The sequence below is a fragment of the Monodon monoceros genome, unplaced genomic scaffold (assembly GCF_005190385.1).
Source record: "Monodon monoceros isolate NGI ecotype Baffin Bay Population unplaced genomic scaffold, NGI_Narwhal_1 Super_Scaffold_21, whole genome shotgun sequence".
NCBI classification, from domain to species: Eukaryota; Metazoa; Chordata; class Mammalia; order Artiodactyla; family Monodontidae; genus Monodon; species Monodon monoceros.
In genome coordinates this window covers 43,823,894-43,842,849 of record NW_021703778.1, presented here as the reverse complement: position 1 = coordinate 43,842,849, position 18,956 = coordinate 43,823,894, and positions in this window count along the sequence as shown.

Below are 18,956 nucleotides of genomic sequence, written 5' to 3'. Positions count from 1 at the left end.
GGAAGGGGGATCTCCCTCCCTCTCTCTCTCTCTCTCTCTCTCTCTCTCTCTCTCTCCCTCTCTCTGTCTCTCTCTCTAACTCTCTCTCTCTCTCATAGAGCTACAATGTCCATCTTCTCCTGTCCTGGGATATTGAAGCTCCTGGTTCTTAGGCCTTCAGACTCTGAAGTCTGCCACTGGCTTTCTTGGGTCTCCAGCCTGCAGGTGGCAGATCATGGGCCTTCTCAGCCTCCATAACCAAGAGAGTCAATCCCTATGACAAATCTCCTTTTACATAGACATATAGAGATCTATCTGATTGGTTCAGTTTCCCTGGAGAACCCTGACTAATACAATGGGTCAGAAGCTTTATGACCATTATTTAATTTTTTTTCTCATACCACCACCTATGAGGTAAGAACTAATTTTATCCCCATTTTATAAATGAGAAAATCTCAGAGAAGTTGAAGGCCTTGTCCATGCTATATGATTAGTAAGCAGGAGTGCTGGGACTCAAGCTGGTCTGACTCCAAAGCCCATGCTTACTTCCAATCCAGGTCCCCGTTACCAGAGCAAGGCCTTAATGAAATATGGCAGTGCAAGTGTCAGTGCCAGCCACCTGGAGAGTCTTGGTGGCCCTTGGGCTCTACCTCCCTGCTCTCTGTTCAAGACCTTCTCCTGCAAACTCCTCCGACTTGATAAACTCCTGACTCTAAACCCATATGACAGAGTGAGGTATCAGAAACCTTTCAGCTGTTTGGGAAGTCCCAATTACACAGAGATTATCTCAGGGTTTTTTTGTTTTTTTGTTTTGTGGTACACAGGCCTCTCACTGTTGTGGCCTCTCCAGTTGCAGAGCACAGGCTCCGGACGCGCAGGCTTAGCGGCCATGGCTCACGGGCCCAGCCACTCTGCGGCATGTGGGATCTTCCCGGACCGGGGCACGAACCCGTGTCCCCTGCATCGGCAGGTGGACTCTCAACCATGGCGCCACCAGGGAAGCCCTATCTCAGGGTTTTTTATGAGCTCAATGGACACCCTAAAACTAATCACCCCTCTACCAAAGGGTGAGATCTTAATGGCATTTCTATCTCTTCCTTTCTTTTCTTTTTTTTTTTTTTTTTTTTGTCTGTTGACATTTGTATTCCAGAGTTGGACTATCACTACTTCTGGTGTCCTAGAATTTTCTCTCTGGCTTTTCATAGGAAATTCCTTCTACCTAGGAATGCTCAACATCACTAATTATTAGAGAAATGCAAATCAAAACTACAATGAGGTATCACCTCACATCAGTTAGAATGGGCATCATGAGAAAATCTACAAACAACAAATGCTGGAGAGGGTGTGGAGAAAAGGGAACCCTCTTGCACTGTTGGTGGGAATGTAAATTGATACAGCCACTATGGAGAGCAGTATGGAGGTTCCTTAAAAAACTAAAAATAGAACTACCATATGACCCAGCAATCCCACTACTAGGCATATACCCTGAGAAAACCATAATTCAAAAAGAGTCATGTACCACAATGTTCATTGCAGCTCTATTTACAATAGCTGGGAGATGGAAACAACCTAAGTGTCCATCAACAGATGAATGGATAAAGAAGATGTGGCACATCTATACAGTGGAATATTACTCAGCCATAAAAAGGAATGAAACTGAGTTATTTGTAGTGATGTGGATGGACCTAGAGTCTGTCATACAGAGTGAAGTAAGGCAGAAAGAGAAAAAAAAACTAACACATACATATGGAATCTAAAAAAAAAAAAAATGGTCATGAAGAACCTAGGGGCAGGACAGGGATAAAGACACAGACCTACTAGAGAATGGACTTGAGGGTATGGGGAGGGGGAAGGGTAAGCTGGGACAGAGTGAGAGAGTGGCATGGACATATATACACTACCAAACGTAAAATAGATAGCTAGTGGGAAGCAGTCGCATAGCACAGGGAGATCAGCTCGGTGCTTTGTGACCATCTAGAGGGGTGGGATAGGGAGGGTGGGAGGGAGGGTGACGCAAGAGGGAAGAGATATGGGAGCATATGTATATGTATAACTGATTCACTTTGTTATAAAGCAGAAACTAACACACCATTGTAAAGCAATTATACTCCAATAAAGATGTTAAAAAAAAAATTCCTTCTACCTTTAAAACTCTAGCGAAGAGGACTCTTGTACAAAATGGTCTTTTTTTCCAGCAAGAGAAGAAAGAAAATTGGGTTGTGCTACCTTTCCAGCCCCTCCCATCCTCGTCATCCTGACAGACGACCTTCCCAAACCCCAGATCTGCACATGCCTTTCTCTGCTTTATGCCCTTCAAGGATCCTGCCCTCGTGGAGCTGGAAATGGGTCAAGAGGCTGGACATCATTCATTTGGTGCACAAGGATCATTCAGCATTTACTCTGCAGCAGGCACTGTGCTTTCCTGAGTGGGCTGTGTCGCCTTCTGCCTTTTTTCTTTATTTGCGTATGTGGTTCCCTCTTCTCTCCTTTGCCTTCCTTGCTCGTGCTCATCCTCCAGACTTATGCCAGGTGTCACTCTTCACCTTGAACCAGAGTCTGGCTGAGATGCCCCACCCAGCCCACGCCCACCACCCTGGCCCTGAGCCGAAGCCTCATCCTGCTTTACATCATCCTTTACCCGCTTGTCTTGTTCTGCCACTGAAGTCCTGGGTCTGGTTCTATTCAGGTCTTGATCCTGAAGCTTGTGCCATGACTGGGCCGGAGCAGATGTTCCATACGTGGTCCTCTGAGTGAGTCCCTGTTCCCCAGCTGATTAGCTGGGAGACCTTGCGCAAGGTATTTATTTATCCTCTTGAAGCCTCAATGGTCACACTTTAAACTGGATACGTTAACGGTTCCTCACCAGATGTTCTAAATGAGGACAAAACAAGGCAGTGCCGTGAGGTACTCCCGGGACTGGCCACAACCTGGCTCAATACAGGTTAGCGATTCTCATTAGCTATTTTCATATTTCGCTGAGGAGCTCAGAAAAGGACCATGTGAGCTATGGAAGAAGGAGTAAAAAGGCTCCAGTGCCTGACACTGAAAGGTGGGAGTTTGCAGCAGCCCTGTCTAGGAGAGAACGGGTCAGAATACCCAGCCAAGCATCCAGCACAGCAGGAAAGCGCTGTCAGCCAGCCCAGAGGGACAGCAAGGCTGCTCCCAGGGGACCCCGCACTTTGACTGAAGGTTACAAGTTGATGATGCTGCTTTAGCCACTCTCCTCCCCAAAGGCATCAGGGGACAACCAGGGCCCGTGACACACTCCCCCCAGCCCCATTGGCTCTGGCCCTACACTGCACCTCCAGAGCTATCAGGCTCTGACACGAGGTCAGAAGCTGCAGATGGCAGGATGGCTAAAGAAAGAAGGGGGGGGCTTCCCTGGTGGCGCAGTGGTTGAGAGTTCGCCTGCCGATGCAGGGGACACGGGTTCGTGCCCCGGTCCAGGAAGATCCCACATGCCGCGGAGTGGCTGGGCCCGTGAGCCATGGCCGCTGGGCCTGTGCGTCCGGAGCCTGTGCTCCACAACGAGGCCACAGCAGTGAGAGGCCCGCGTACAGCAAAAAAAAAAAAAAAAAGAAAGAAGGGGGCAAGGGGGTGAGGAAGGGGAAGCAGTTGGGCAAAGAGAGCGGTGAAGGCTGGCTCAGGTATGTCCCAGGCTGAAGACATGCTTACGGCTTCCAGAAGATTTTTTCATTGGAGCTTTGAGAAGGAAAGAAAATGTTTGTACCTGGTGGCCCCAGAAGTGAGAGAAAGAGCATATTTTTACAAATTTGAGGCTGCTCTGCTCAACCCACACTCTTTATATCACTTTTAGATCAAAACATTGCCCCCAGAAAACCCTCCTAATAAGTTAATATGTCCCCTTAAAGGTGACACAATAACCAATAACTGCTCATCAAAACAGATTTTTTATTAGTTTTGAATTAAGAAAAGGAGATTTCTTTTTGGAGAGAGTAGCTATAGGCAGAAAGGACTAGCTGTGGGATTCAAAGACTGGAAAACACCCAGGCCCGGGTGCCTTAAAGTCTCCAAATTGATCCTGAGTTAATAGCTGAGCCAGGAAATGTTGAAAAAGTGTGTCTTCAGGGAAGCCCTAGATGTTCAAAACCAAGGACTGGAATAAAACCCAAAATGAAACCCATCTAGCAAATTCCCTCCCCAGTTGGCCTACACACATATCTGGACATGCCCAGCCACCACCCTCCCTGTGAAACTGACACGGTCAGATGTCATGCCAGCAGAAGACTTTAATTGAAGCTGAGTTACATTAATTACATCATTTCAATGTCCAAGGTTAATTCCCCCGAAGTTACATCATGAAACCAGGGCATTACAAAGGATTAAGGACCAAAGGAAGGTAGATGTGAATAAGGTTTCCATATGGCCATGACTCATGTCTAGTGGTTGTGTCCCGAATGTGGGTGCTCATGACTCACCCCTGATATCAGCACCAGCTCCGTGTGGCCTCCACACGTGTGGATCTCTGACCTTGCCTCCTGATGCTGAGAACAATGGAGGCCCCTGGTTTAGTCAGGAGTGAGGGAAGCCACAGATAGAACTCACATCCCAAATGGGGCCTCTCAAGGTCTGTGCTTATTCTGCAAGACTTCGAGACCACCTGAGTTCAGTGTTGCCCCCCAAAATGGTGCTGCCTGGGATGCTAATGGGTGCTATGTGGAAAACAAAGGGTTTAGTGGCCAAATATATTTGGGAAGGGGATTGATCAATGGGGTCCCTCACTGCAAGCCTGCTTGGGGCCCTCAACTTGCTAGTGATCACTGTGAATGCCCACGAAGGCAACAGACTATTCAGCATTTCTTAAAGTTGGCTCACCAGGGAACCCTTTTTGAAGGAGAATCCGCGGGGTTAGTGCCCTGAAGAACACGCTTCATAAAACCCTTTTTAGTTACAGCGTCTCCTTTCACCATTCCCCCTTGTCACAAAGACAGAGCAGCCTCTGCGGTAGTTTTCCCCTCATTCCCACACATAGGTCAACATGCTTTGGCTTCCACTGGAGAACTGATAAGCCACGCAGCATGGCGATGCTGAGAGGGACCCCTGGGATTGTTGATTCTGATATAACCATTGAGGAAAGTATGGCCCATGGAGCAGAAGCGACCAGCTGACGGTGAGACAGCTAGAGAGAGGCAGAGCCAAGACTGGGCCTCCGTTGTCCTGAGTCTCAGTCCACGATAACGGGAATCGCTTCTCGGGTACAAATAAATGTACTTCCTAGTTAATTAGCCAATGAGTTACTACAGTTACTAATTACTAGGTTACTCAATTGGAGAGTCATTCTTTGATCAATGGACTACTAGATAGGTCTAGCAACAGAGGAAGCAGCAACACTCAAGTGGTGGGGCAGTGCCAGGAGTTAGCAGATGACAGGTTATTCTTTTCAAAGCCTCCATAAAAATCCTGGGCAACCTAGAACTTACTATATTATTATTTGATCTATTTGAGGAGCTTTTCCCTGAATCAGAATGCTTAGTTGCAGACAACAGAATCCACTCTAGCCAGCTTAAGCCAGAAGGTGATTAGTAAAAAATATTAGATAGTTTATGTTACCCCCAGCAGGAGCAGAAAATGATTGGATGTGACGCAAACAGGGGTAACAGAACCAGGAGAAACACCCAATCTCTCCATGGGTCTATTCTAGGGAAACTCCACTGCCTCTACCACCTACCACTTGACACTTGCAATGCTAGGCTGGATGCTAAAAACTCGCAGTGACCCTAGAAGAACAGATACCTTGACCACATGTTTGTCAGAATACCTGCATAAGCTCACCACCTCCCCTTGAAGATAGTGCATTAAAAGAGGTAATTGAGATTAAATGAGGTCATAATTGTGGGGCCCTAATACAACATGACTGGTGTCCTTAAAAGATGAAGAAGGGACACCAGAGCCATGCGAGGACACGGCTGGAAGGCTGCCATCTGCAAGCCAAGGAGAGAGGCCTCAGAAGAAACCAAACATGCTGACCCCTTGGTCTTGTTCCTCCAGCCTCCACAACTATAAATAAATAAATTTCTGTCATTTCAGCGACCCAGTCTGTGGGATTTTGTTATGGCAGCCCTTATAAATTAATACACCTGCAATCAAGGGAGCCTGGGAAACAGAATTTGTAGCTTTTCAGGCCCAAGAATACAGAGAGGAAAGTGAGAAGAGCCAATCACAGAATCCACCACTTTAGCTAAACAACAGATTCTCAACTAATATCATAAATGTATGAATGAAACACATCTAGCAAACTCCCTTCCCAACTGGTGGACACACATGCCTGGACAAGCCCAGCCACCATCCCCTCTGTGAAATCGACATGGTCAGGTATCATGCTATGGGCTTCTCCCAGATTCACCCAAACTTCCCTCCCACCATGATCCTGCTGCCTCCCACCTGGACCATGACCATTGCTGGGTCCCCACCAGGCCAAGACTCCTTAGCACCGTCAGCTAGACTATGCCATACATGCATCTCCTCTCACCTACTGAACAGAATTCTGTTTCCTGCCAAGTTTCACAGATAGAAACACATCCAAAGAAGCAATTAAAATACCAGTAGACCACACACACACACACACACACACACACACACACACTCACACACACACAGAGTGAAATAAAGCCTCTCACCCCGCAAAAATAAAATAAAATAATAAAATAAAATGCCCGTAGAAATAGAACATGAGAACCAAAGAACAGAGAAACACAAGTAGTCCAGCCATTTGCTTCAATGTTTCCTGGAAAACACGATATAAAGGAAGTCAGATACGTTGTGTAAATTTCATTAATGGAGAAGATAACTACGAACTTCTCAAGGGAAATTGGTTTTTCTCCAGTTCTACATTAAGAAATGACTCCTGTAGGAGTTTATGTAGGGGCAATGAAAGACACAAGGGACCAAGGACTCAGCAGTATCACTCACTAAAGATGCAACAGCAGATTTTATATGGGTTTCTTCCCTCTAAGATGCAATTTAGAGAAGCACCATTCCCAACAGACTCACTTTTCTTAAATCTGCATTATGTTACTTCACTGCCCAGAACAAATGCTGTCTCTCTTTTCCCTACCACTTCTGAGTGAGTATCTCTAGCCTGGCTCCCAGACTTTCTCCATCCATGGAAACTCTCTCTCCGGCACTCCCTGGCATGCCCTCCGTCTCCTCCCCACCTCTCGCTAGAAAGTCGTCACCTTTCCTCCTTCTGACCTACCCACATCCTGAGGATCCTGCAAGGAGAGAGACAGTAGGAGAAGGAAGAAGAGAGAGTCAAGTGGAGAAGGGGGCAGGAAGGAAGAGAAGGAAGGAAGGAGGAAAGGGGGCAGCGAGAGAAGGGATGGAGGGAGGGAGAACACCAGGAGACTCCAGCACCCTGGTCTCCACCAGACAGGGTCACACGTAAGGCTCAGTCCAAGTTCCACCACTTCCCTGAAATTTCTCTTCCCACTTCAGGCAGGAGGATTTCGCGGCGCCCTCTCTTGCCCTGAACTGCTGCTGCCTGGCAAGGTAGCACCGTGTTCCTCCCCCGACATGCCCTCTGGCACCTTAGGCTCTGGCAATACCGAGAACCAAGAACTTGACGTTCCTCCAAGCCTACCATGGCAACCTACCCAGTATTCATTCTCCCCTCTTCCTTAATAACAGACCTTGGGGTTTATTCGGAGCTGCAATGTGCTCAGCTTAAAGACTATATTTTACTGCCTCCCTGGAATCCAGGCAGAGACTAAGAAGTCTCTTTCAAGGGGGCTTATTGAGATGGAAGGAATAACTTTTGCCCCTTTCCCCTTTTCCTTCTCTCTGCTTGGAACACAGACACCCTGGCTGGAGCTCCAGCAGCCATCTTGTGACCTTGAGGATAGAAGTCACATGCCAAGGATGGCCAAAGCAGAGAGTGAGAATTCACCTCCATACCAGCCCTGAACTGCCTGCTTTTGGATTTCTTCATGGAAGAGAAGTAAGCCTTCATTTATTTTAAGTCACTTTGGTTTTCTCTATTAGACGGCTAAACCAAAATCTGATACAACAGCCATGCGGTTTCATGCCACTGAGACTTTGCATGACTGTTCTCTCTGTCAAGAACTCTTTCCCTCCAGTTCTCCACGTGGTGAACCAGTAGTCATGTTTGAAGCCTCCAATGAAGCATCCCTCTCTGTGTGGATCCCCTTCTAATTGACCCCTCAGGCAGCTACATAATATTTGTTTAATAAATATTCAAACAATTGTTGAATAATTGATGAATGAAAACTTCTGAGAATGAATGAAAAATGAATTGCTTGCATAAAAATGACAATATTCTCTGTTCCAGAACACTGTCTCCTCCTCAACCTCAACTCTTAGGGGATCTTCTTTGGTCCCAGAGTCCCAGGGGATAATGTGGCATAAACAGGCAGTTATATCAGGGATTCTAGTCAATGTTGGGCATGCTGTATGACACAATTCCCACGAAGGACAAAAAGAACAATAGCAAGAGAGAAAAAAGAAGTAAAAACATATTTGTGAGAGTTGAAAGAAACATCTAACATTTTTTAGATTTTTTTTCCCCTACATTAGAATTGGTTTCACCCCAAAATGGCTTTCAGGCTGGGCTGAGCAGCCCAGAATACCAAATGGGGAGGACATGCATAAATTCCATGTGAGAACTGGGTGATGAGAAGTCCCCAAACTACCAAAGCAGGTGATGGGAATTGCTGCTCCCTCCAGAGGTACTTTGTAGCCAGCACTGGCAAAAAAAAGGAATGTCTATCTCAGCAAATGAACAAATATTCAGCTAAGCAGGGACCACAACAAACTTTTCTGAGGACCTAATTGTGCTGGGCAGAGACTGGGTGCTGGGGGTTCCAGAATAACCACAAGGCAATTCTATCCTCAAGCCCTGTTATCAGACCCCAGATGTGGGAGCCCACATCCTATTTATCATCTTTGCTATTGCCATCGGCATCCTCCTCTGGGCCAAGGCTGTTATTCCTTGAGAATTCACAGCCCAAGAGATAAGGCTAACCTGTTGATATAAGCAGATGTTTGTAAGGCAATGTGATAAATGCAATGATAGAAGTTTGTATGTGATGAAGTAGTGAGAAGGAGACAGTGATTATCTGGGAAGATCAGGAAAGGTGTAACCAAGAGGGAAATATTGAGCAAGGTTTTGAAGGATAAATGGATTTTGCCAACCTTCAGCTAAGACACTGGGAAATTCTTTTGTCTCCAGAAGTCTTTAAATATGGTTCTGTATGATGGACCCCAATATTTGAACTAATTCCTCAGGAAGATGCCTTAGAGCAGGAGTTTTCAAACATGAATGCACTTATGAGTCACTTGGAAATCTTGTTAACAAAAGCCTGGGCTGAGTCTTAAGAATTTGCAATCTGACAGTGTGAAGATGCTATAGAAGGTCCTGAACTTTCCTGATCTGGACTTCTCTCACCAACCAATAACAAAGAGCTCTCAGGCAGTGCAGGTCCATGGACCACACATAGAGGAGAATTGACATAAAGTGTCTCAGATGCTCCAAGAATGATGGGGATTTTTGCCATTTTTTCTACCAGAGCTGCTTCAGGACGATGGTTCTCAATTGCACTTAGAAATCCCTGTGGAGCTTCAACCATCCCCATGCCCAGAACATAACTTGAACAGTTACATCAGAATGTCTGAGGAGGGGGTGCCCTGGCCTTGGTAGTTTCTAAAGCTCCCCAGATGGTCCCAATGTGCAACCAGGGCTGAGAACCCAAGCTTTAGGACAAGAGAGCACCACTAGTCATTTATGTTGACTTTGACGTGATGCCCCCTGTAGATACTACTACCATCCACTTTTGACAGGCAAGGCAACAAACGCCCAAAGAGGTAAGTGACTTTTCCTAGCTCTGGCCTGACCCCTCCTTCTCAAAGTGGTCCCCAGACCAGCTGTCTCTGGAAGCTTGTTCGAAATGGATCACAGAATTCTTTAATAACATTATTTGATCCTTCCCATCATCCCTAAAAATGTCGATACACAGGGAACTACCCCCTTCTGCTTAGGCTGCTCTATGACATCAGAGAATGTCTCTCAGTAGAAGCAGTAGTCTGGAGCCTGAGGCCTGGGGTGTGAATCCTGGGCTATGTGATAGTCACTTCAGTGTTCTAACCTGGGTTCCCCAGTGTGTCCTGGCATTGACAAGACCAACATCTATGCCTCTCCAGGTGGCCGTGATGCCCAGGTGATGATATGAAGGACAGAGCCCCATGCAGAGCAGACTTCAGTAAACAGCAGCAGCTACTGACCCAACAGTCATGGAAAGCAGCCCTGGAGCAGCAAAGCAGCCTGTGACGGAGTATTTCCCCCCATCTCTCCTGGCAAAGAGCTGTTCCCACGTTTCTTGTGACAGATGTGGCGCTCACTTTTATCCTTCCCTCCCAAAAGTACCACAGACCTTCCACAAGCCCTTTGTTCCCAGAACAGCTTAGCAAAGAATCCGTGGAGCCTCTGTGGGTAGCTATCTGGGCATAATCCCTGGTGGAGGAAGCAGCTGGTCCTCCAGCTGGTCCCAGGTGGCGAGGACACAGACCCAAGGGGCTGGGATGAGCCCTATGGCAGCAGGCCCCTCCACTCCCCCAGCCCCAAGGAAAGGGGCCAAGGGCTCCCCACTCCTCGGCCCAGGCTGTGCTGGCTCCTCAGTTGGCGAACCTCAGACACAAGGATAGGACTTTTTTTCTTTTCCATCTATAATGGTACGGCCAGCTGCTATTGGAAGCTTGTCCCAGCTGGGCAGGCAGCCTGTGAGGGTCCTCACCTGCAGGGCTGCCCTGGAGGGTTCTGAGCTCTGACTTACAATGGCTACTCGGGGGAGTAAGAGAGAGATCTCATTCTAATGCAGGACCCAGTTCTGCATTTCTGGGTGGAACTGAGATTCTGCATTTCTAACAAGCTCCTGGGCAATTCTTAGGCTGCTTGTCCTTGGATCACACTTTGAATAGCGAGGACTCAGCACAGCTAGTTTTGAATACTTCCCAGACCATTCCTGATTGCACGGCACTGAGAAAGGTATTTAACTCTGGGAGCCTCTGTTTCCTTGTCTGCAAGATGGAGTAATAATCACCTACTCCACAGGGCGACAGGTCACCAAGCTCCTGAGTGAGTGAGTGATTAAGTGGAGCTCAGGTCCAGGCTCTGCCTTCTGTAAAGCAGAGACAGACCCAGTAAGGGTGTTTGAGGAGAGTTTTGGGCTCAGCAACATTGTTAGTTCCAAGGGGCCATGTGACAGCATGAGTTTCAGAATCAAATGGACTTGACTGGCTCTCTGAGTCTCAGGAATGCCTCTGTAACTTATGGGCACCAAGACATAGGAAGGTTTTGTTGTTAGGGAGTTAAAATTAAAAATCTTTAAAATGTTATCACATTTTATGTGGGTTTATTACATAGAAGGCAGCCAATAAATGTTGGTTTCCTTTTTCCTATGTTAGTTTCCTTATTTCCTGTGTTAGTTTTTCACTTTCCTATCTTCCCAGAGAAAATGCAACTACAAACCAACAGAGTCCACTAGGGGCTTCTGGGGGAAATTATTCAAGACCATTAGCATGAATGCTTATCTCTAAATTACTATTATTAGTCAGAATCCTTTGGTTACAAGTGACATGAATCCCAGCTTAAACAGGCTTAAAAGGATATTACATCTCCCTTAACTGAAACGTCGGGTGGAGCTCAGGCATAGCTGGATCTATGTACCCAAATGATATTGTCAGGAACTTGTCCGTCTCTCTACCTCTTTATTCTGCTTTCCTCGGCATTGGCTTCATTCCTGGGCTGGCTCTTGGCATGTGGTGACAAAAATTATCTCTAGCAGCTCCAGGTTGACAGACTTGGCAGAAAAAGAGATCCTCTTTCCTGAACAAACCAGAAAAAGTCCCAGAGCTGACTCTTACTGGCAGGTTAAGCGATGTGCCTATCCCCGAGTAAATTGCTATAACCTGCTCAGTCCTGTATGACATGTCACCCTGGAGGCAGGCCACCCAATCACTTCAACAGAGTAGAAGAGTGATGTATTAGTTTCCTAGGGCTGTCACAATATAGTACCACAAACTTGGTGGCTTAGACCACAGAAATTTATCCTCTCACAGCTCTGGAAGCCAGAAGACCAAAATCAAGGTGTTAACAGAGTTGGTTCCTTCTGGAGGCTCTGAGAGAGACTGTTCCATGCCTTTCTCCTGGCTGCTGGTGGTCACCAGCAGTCCTTGGGGTTCTTTCACTTGGAACTGTTGTTACTGGACCAAACTTTGGGTCTGCTCGCCTGCCGTGCAGCAAAGTCAATTTACTGACACCAGGCTATGGTGAAGGAAAATACAGCGTTTATTGCAGGCACCAAGCAAGGAGTAAGGGCAGCTCATGCTCAAAAGACCTGAACTCCCTGATGGTTTTCAGGGCAGTGTTTTTAAAGGCAATATTTGGGGGTGAGGGTGGCAGGATGTGTGACTTTCTTCTGATTGGTTGGTGGTGAGGGCACATGGTGGTGTTCTGGGAATCTCAATCATCAACCTCCTGGTTCCAACCAGTCTGGAGTCTATGTGCTTCTGCTCAGTTGTCACCATCTTCCACTTGGGGGGTGGGGGGAGGGGACAGGGAATCTTGGATCCTGAAGAATAACTCATAGCTATCTGTCAGATGGTTATGCATGTCTCTTGAGGAGGAACTGGGACTCTATTTTAGCACTGAACTGTTGTCATTACTTTTTTTTTAAATAAATTTATTTATTTTATTTATTTATTTTTGGCTGCGTTGGGTCTTCATTGCTGTGCACGGGCTTTCTCTAGTCGCGGAGAGTGGGGACTACTCTTTGTTGCCGTGCACGGGCTTCTCATTGCAGTGGCTTCTCTTGTTACGGAGCACGGGCTCTAGGCATGGGGGCTTCAGTAGGTGGCTCACGGGCTGTAGAGTGCAGGCTCAGTAGTTGTGGCACATGGGCTCAGTTGCTCCACTGCATGTGGGATCTTCCCAGACCAGGGCTCGAACCCGTGTCCCCTGCATCGGCAGGTGGATTCTTAACCACTGTGCCCCCAGGGAAACCCTGTCATTACTTTTTGAGTTTAACTGCTTCTCCTTTCTCTCTGCACTGTCTCCTTTCCCTACTTGGTAACTGCATGAGCCTGCTCTTTGGAACTCAGAGAAGGACTAGGAAACTAAAGCCTTTTCTACAAACAAGAAACTGGGGGGCACAGGGGGACTTTTGTACCCAAGAAGGCCCTGCAGGGTCCTGCTCAGCTTCAATCCCCCCTTTTCTTTGATTCTCCTCAATCTTAAGGGGAACAGGTATGGGACAAGAAAGGGAATAAAGTTTTGGATAGAAAGGTTAATCATAAACTCGGCAGAGGAACTCAGTTTTAGGGGGAGTCAGTTTTGCTGTATCACTCTATTCTCTGCCTAAATTATCTTCTATTTGTTTCTCTGTGTCTTCACATGACTGTATAATGACATCAGTCATTGGATTAGGGCCCACCTGATCCAATATGACTTTATCTTAATTATTACACCTGCAAAGACCCTGTTTCCAAATAAAGTCACATTCTGAGTGGGAGTCACATTTCCAGGTGGGAGGAGACCATTCAACCCAATACAGGCAATAAACCAGAAGAAAATTGGGTACAAATACCAGAAACAACAGGATGCGTATGCTTGGCAGGTAAAATCCCAAACCAACAGATATCCATAATACCACATGAATTACCAATCATCAAATCATCAAAATAGAGGAGATCTTAAGCAAATCTGTTGTCCCACTGCCTAGAAACCACTGTGCCTAGTTAACTGCACAGGGGAAATTCCACAGGGAACCCAGTTCTACAGCAACCAGGAATCTCTTTTTAATGGGAATCCTTCTTAGAAGCAGAGCTAAATTTGTAACAAGCCTAAAGACTGGAATTCTCTTCAGGCAAATTCACAACCTCCCCAACTGTTCTGACTTCACACGTGTCTAAGATGTTGAGAGCCTTACCCTCCAGGGAATTCAACTTCCGGGCCATAGAGCCCAGCTGCGTCTAAAAATGTAAAGTTCCTTTGTGAAGGCAAAAAGTCAACAGTTTCTGAATCTCCAGCCTCAGGAGGCATACGCTCCAACATGCCTAAACTGGACCCAACTCCTCAAAATTACCATCACCAAGATTCTAACCCAGTCATGGATTTTACTTCTTTTCCTCCCTGAAGAAGGAAATTCAATTTTCAATTTCTTAGGGGAAAAAAGATCTGGGAGAATTTCACTTAAACTCTTAACAGTAGTTGTCCATCTCTGGATGGTAGGATAAAGGAGGGTTTCACTGCAGTATAAAGTATTTTTAAATAAAAAATAATAATAAAGGTACTTCTAAATTAAAAATATCTCCTAGTGGTTCTGTTAAACCCACTACAGCATGTTGGCAAGCTAACAACCATTGATTTAGGCTGTCCAGTGAATAAGAAAATTTCTCCCTCAACAACAACCAAAACAAAAAAATCTAAGTGAAAAGAAAAGCAGTGGAAACAGAAAACAATTCCAGCCAAGTGATATTTTCCATTCTCATTTCCTCAAAGAAGCAAATATTTCCCATTTGGTGCAGTGATACTCCCTGGGCACCTGAGACCCTGCACAGGGGTCCCAAGTCCCAGGTCTGACTCACAATGTTGCCACTTCCCAGCTGTGGGACTCTAAGCAAGTCACTTTACCCATCCAAGGCTCCGTCTCCTCATTTTCTAAAAATATGTCTACTGTTCAACTATATTTATATAGTTGTCATACACTCAAATGGGTCCACCTATGGGCAAAAGCTCTGAAGACTCTATAAACATTACAGGGGATTATTATTAAAATTCCTAATTATTTAAGCATGTGTGGCATCCTGCCAGAACCCATTAAAGCACATACACAAATAAAAGGAAATCCTTTTCCTCAAGATGATGGCCTTTTTGCTTGTTTATTTTAACTTCAGGTTGCTGAAATCATCTCACTTCTCAGCCCATAGAGTATGATCACCTTGACCCTTGAAAGCTTCCACTCTTAGTATTTTTTTATTCCCTTTCAGCTCCATTTCCCACCCCCCTTCGCTTCCTCCCTGCCTACAGGCAACTATTTCATCCTGTTTAACTTATAGCTTTTCGTACATATTCCTTAAAAGCTGTATATATTTGCCCACGTATATTTTTCATTTACGTAAATGGCGTTGTTTAATGTTTCATTTTGCTTTCTAGAGTTCTCATTATGTTCTTAAGGTCCAGCTCTGTTGCTATTGTACATGGGATCTGTTTCCACTATTTGCAATGCTGAACTTCACGTGCACCCATGGCACTTTGCCAGCCTGGTCTTCTAACTTGATGGACAACCCCCTACCACTACAAATAACACTGCAGTGAACATCTTTGTTCAGACCTCCAGCTACAGCTACAAGCTGGCTTCCAAGGTATGCCCGTACTCAGCTTGCTTATTCTCCAGCCTAGCTTCCTCCCAGCAGTGGGGAAGGCACCTGTATTTCCCATCCCCACCACACTTGGCATTATCCAGCTTTCTAATAGATATAAAGATGTAGTCTAATACACATAAAGGGATATCTTATTGTTGTTTAATTTTCATCTAACTTGTTTCTACTGATAGGAAGCACCTCTTTGTGTGCTTATTACTTGGGGTGGGGGAATTCTTCTTCTGACAGTTATGTGTTCATATCCTCTCCCCATCTTGTTAGGAGTTGCTATTTTCTTCTTGTTGATTTGAGGATTTCTTGCATCGCCTAGACATATCCTCTCCCATTCTGTCATCTGTTAACTTTGTCTATGGTGACTTGACCAGAGATCCTGCATTTGGATGTAATCAGATTCATCTCTTTTCTGCCTTGTGATTTGCACTTTCCACTAGATCTTCCTCACTTCCCACACCTGGTCCCCACACCCCAGCTGGCCCTACACCATGGTAAGTATCCCATCCTGGCAAGTAAAACTCAGCTAGTGGTTTCAACTCTCCTGTTGGCTCAAAGATAAAACCCAAGCACCTTGCTCTGTTATACAGGACCCTTTCCAACCTAATCCTAAACATTCCCACCTCTTTTCTGCTATGTTAGCCCCCATTTCCATCCCAGCCCCCGCCAGCCCCCTCCTACTAGTCTGCCTTGCATATACTATCCACACATCAATAGACCCACATCCCCCTTCTTAGCAGGCAAATGCAAAGACGCTTTCAACTGTTGCTTTTGCTTTTGAGTAGTTGGGGTTTTTTCTCCTATTCAGTGCACCAACAACATTTGCACATTTAACAAGTGTGGTTTCCACTTTGGGAGAGAGTCCTAATGGCCCGTGACCTGTTACTGTCAGTGTAGTCATATTCATAGAGTAATGTGTAGAAGAAGAAGGAATGCTCACATCTCCATTTTACAGGTCAGGAAGCTGAGTCTTGTCAAAGAAAAACAGTGCTGGACATGTGGTACTGATGGCAAGACAGATTTTATTCAGACTACTGCCATAGAGGAGAGAGACTCCAGCATAAACCGAAGTCAACTCCAGCTAAAACAAAGATAATTGAGGTTTTTAAAAGGGGGAACAGAGAGGGAACCAAAAGAGGGAGTTATAAGAAATGAAAAGAGGGACTAGAAAAAAGGGACTAGGTGCGCTATAGGGAAAAGGAGCAATTACAGAAGGGGGTGAGTGGAGAATTACTGGAAATGGTTTGGCACGTGGGTTGAGGTAATGTGCATTTTGCAATTTGACAGCACTGCGCTTTTTTGAGCAAGAACTCAGCCCAAGGGCTGGTTCACCTTGAGGTGACCTAGTGCAGATGGAAGCCGGGCCAAAGCTTCCTAGCCGTGGTGTTTGGCCAAGTCCTTTGTGCTACAGGGAGTTCGCTGTCCAGGCGTCCCACTGGTTAGGTCAAGCACATATGGCTACATAAGCAACAAGGCAAAGCCTAGATTTAAATGGAAGCCTGCCTGACCACAAAGCCCAAATTCAACCCTTGTTTCTGGCTGGTATTTGTAATTTTGCTGAGGTGCTGATTTGGAATGAGCCCTGTGGGAGCCTCAAGAGCAGGAGGGAGGCTCTTAGCTGGTAAGGCTGCCCAGCTGCCCTCAGGGTCCCAGGTCTCCTCCAGTCCTGAGGTAGCAGGAACTCTTGTAAAGGAACATACAAGCCATTTTTTTAAAATCACTTTATAGAAATGTGCCACGAAGTCAGAAACACACACATGCACCTCATGGGAAAGTTGGAGTGATTAAGGTGTAAAAAAGTGCAAGAACTATATGCTTCTTGATGGGGACGTAATTTAGGAGAAAGCTTGAGCCTCCCTTCACAAACATGGGAACTCTCAGAAGTTTCTAGAATCAGCCCTCCCAAACACCACCATCCTGAGATACAATGAACTCTCTGAGTAGGTTTTAGCAAAGAGTACTGTTTTAGGAATCACCTGACATTGGCCACGAGGCACTTTGCTGCAAGCCACACCCTTAGCAAAAAGAGCCACTAGCAGCACTGCTTTCTGTGGCCGAGAACATCAGGTTGTCAAACTCGAGTCCCCCTCTGAGTTTAATTTATATAATTATACTTTGCCTCCTAGGACTCTCCCTGTGGATACAACTGGCTTGGTTGTCATCATTACAGCTGTTCATCCAAACTACTGGGCAGGGCAGGATTACAAGGCTGAGCCCACGACAGGGAACCTCCAGCAGAGAAGGTGGTTTCCTCTATCAGCTAACGAGTCCCTGTCTGACAGGAAGGATTATTTTGCTCGGAGCACAATGAATCTACATTTGGTGTAACATCATTAGAAAAATTAGCAAGTGTCTCACATGTTTTTTCCTGTCCGTAAGCCTTTGCCAACGAGAGGACCTCTTGCAGTGTCCTGGGACCCCAGGCTCTCCAGGTTCTGGAACACCGGCTGTCCTGACTCAGAGACGGCATCAAATTAGAAGAACATCTTGTCAGAGTCAGACTGTGTGGGTCCGAATCCTTGTTCTCTGTGCCGAGCCTCCTGGTCTGTGATGCCTCCCTCCCAGGCAGTCATGAGGAAGAACTGAATTCATGCAGGCACTGCATCAGCTGTCACCCATCCATCCGGGATCTGCCTGCCTGCCTCTCTGAGCTGGGCTGAGGCCAACATCACATGGTCATTACCAATGATGACAGTGGTTAGCGTGTATGTATACCCCTTCGCGGCAAGCTGTCATGACAAACTGCAGGCCCTTGGCATGCAGGGGGCCAGGGTGGAGGAGAATGGGCTCCATCACGTACTGGCTGTGGGGTCTTGGGTCACACAAGTCCCTTTTCTGTGCCTCCACTTCCCACACTGAAAAATGTCACGGGTTGAATACCCCCTTTCTTAATTCCCCTACTTCCATTCTAAGACTTCTAACAACTGCCTGGGCCTGGCTAAGGCATTCTTGCAAAGTCAGATCCTATAATCATCCCAACTTGTGATGTTTATATCTATTTGGGGAACAAACTGCCTGGAATAAAGACTAAAATGTGGCACATCAACTATACTTCAATTAATTTTAAAAATTAAAAATAATAACAATTAATGAATTAATTAGAATAAAAGGATTAAAATATGAAAATATGGTGGTCAGGCCACTCAGGATGGCTGTTCTCTTGCTCTCTGTACATCCCCTGCTTGATCAGTGCCTGCTTCACCTACACCTACCCACCTAAGTGACCTTCCTACATACCTGTCCCAAGGCCCCAGCTAATAATTGTTCTAGCTTTAGATCAGAACTCTCCACTATGCTTATCAAAGGGGTGGTGAGGGGTGTGCCCCTCTACTGGTTTCCCTGTTAACGAGCGAGCTAACCTAACCTCAATTCCCCCTATTATAACTGGTAACCTCCCCCTCCCCCACCCACAGGAGCAAAGACTGCCATCATGTCCAGCCTGCCATCCACCACACGCGGTGGGGTGTCACTCCAGGACCTTGCTTCAGATGTGTAAGCTCCACCAACCATTAAACCACTGATATCTCCGTTGCTGGCTCCCGGCTCTTTCTTCTGTCTTGAAGTTGGGCAAGCGC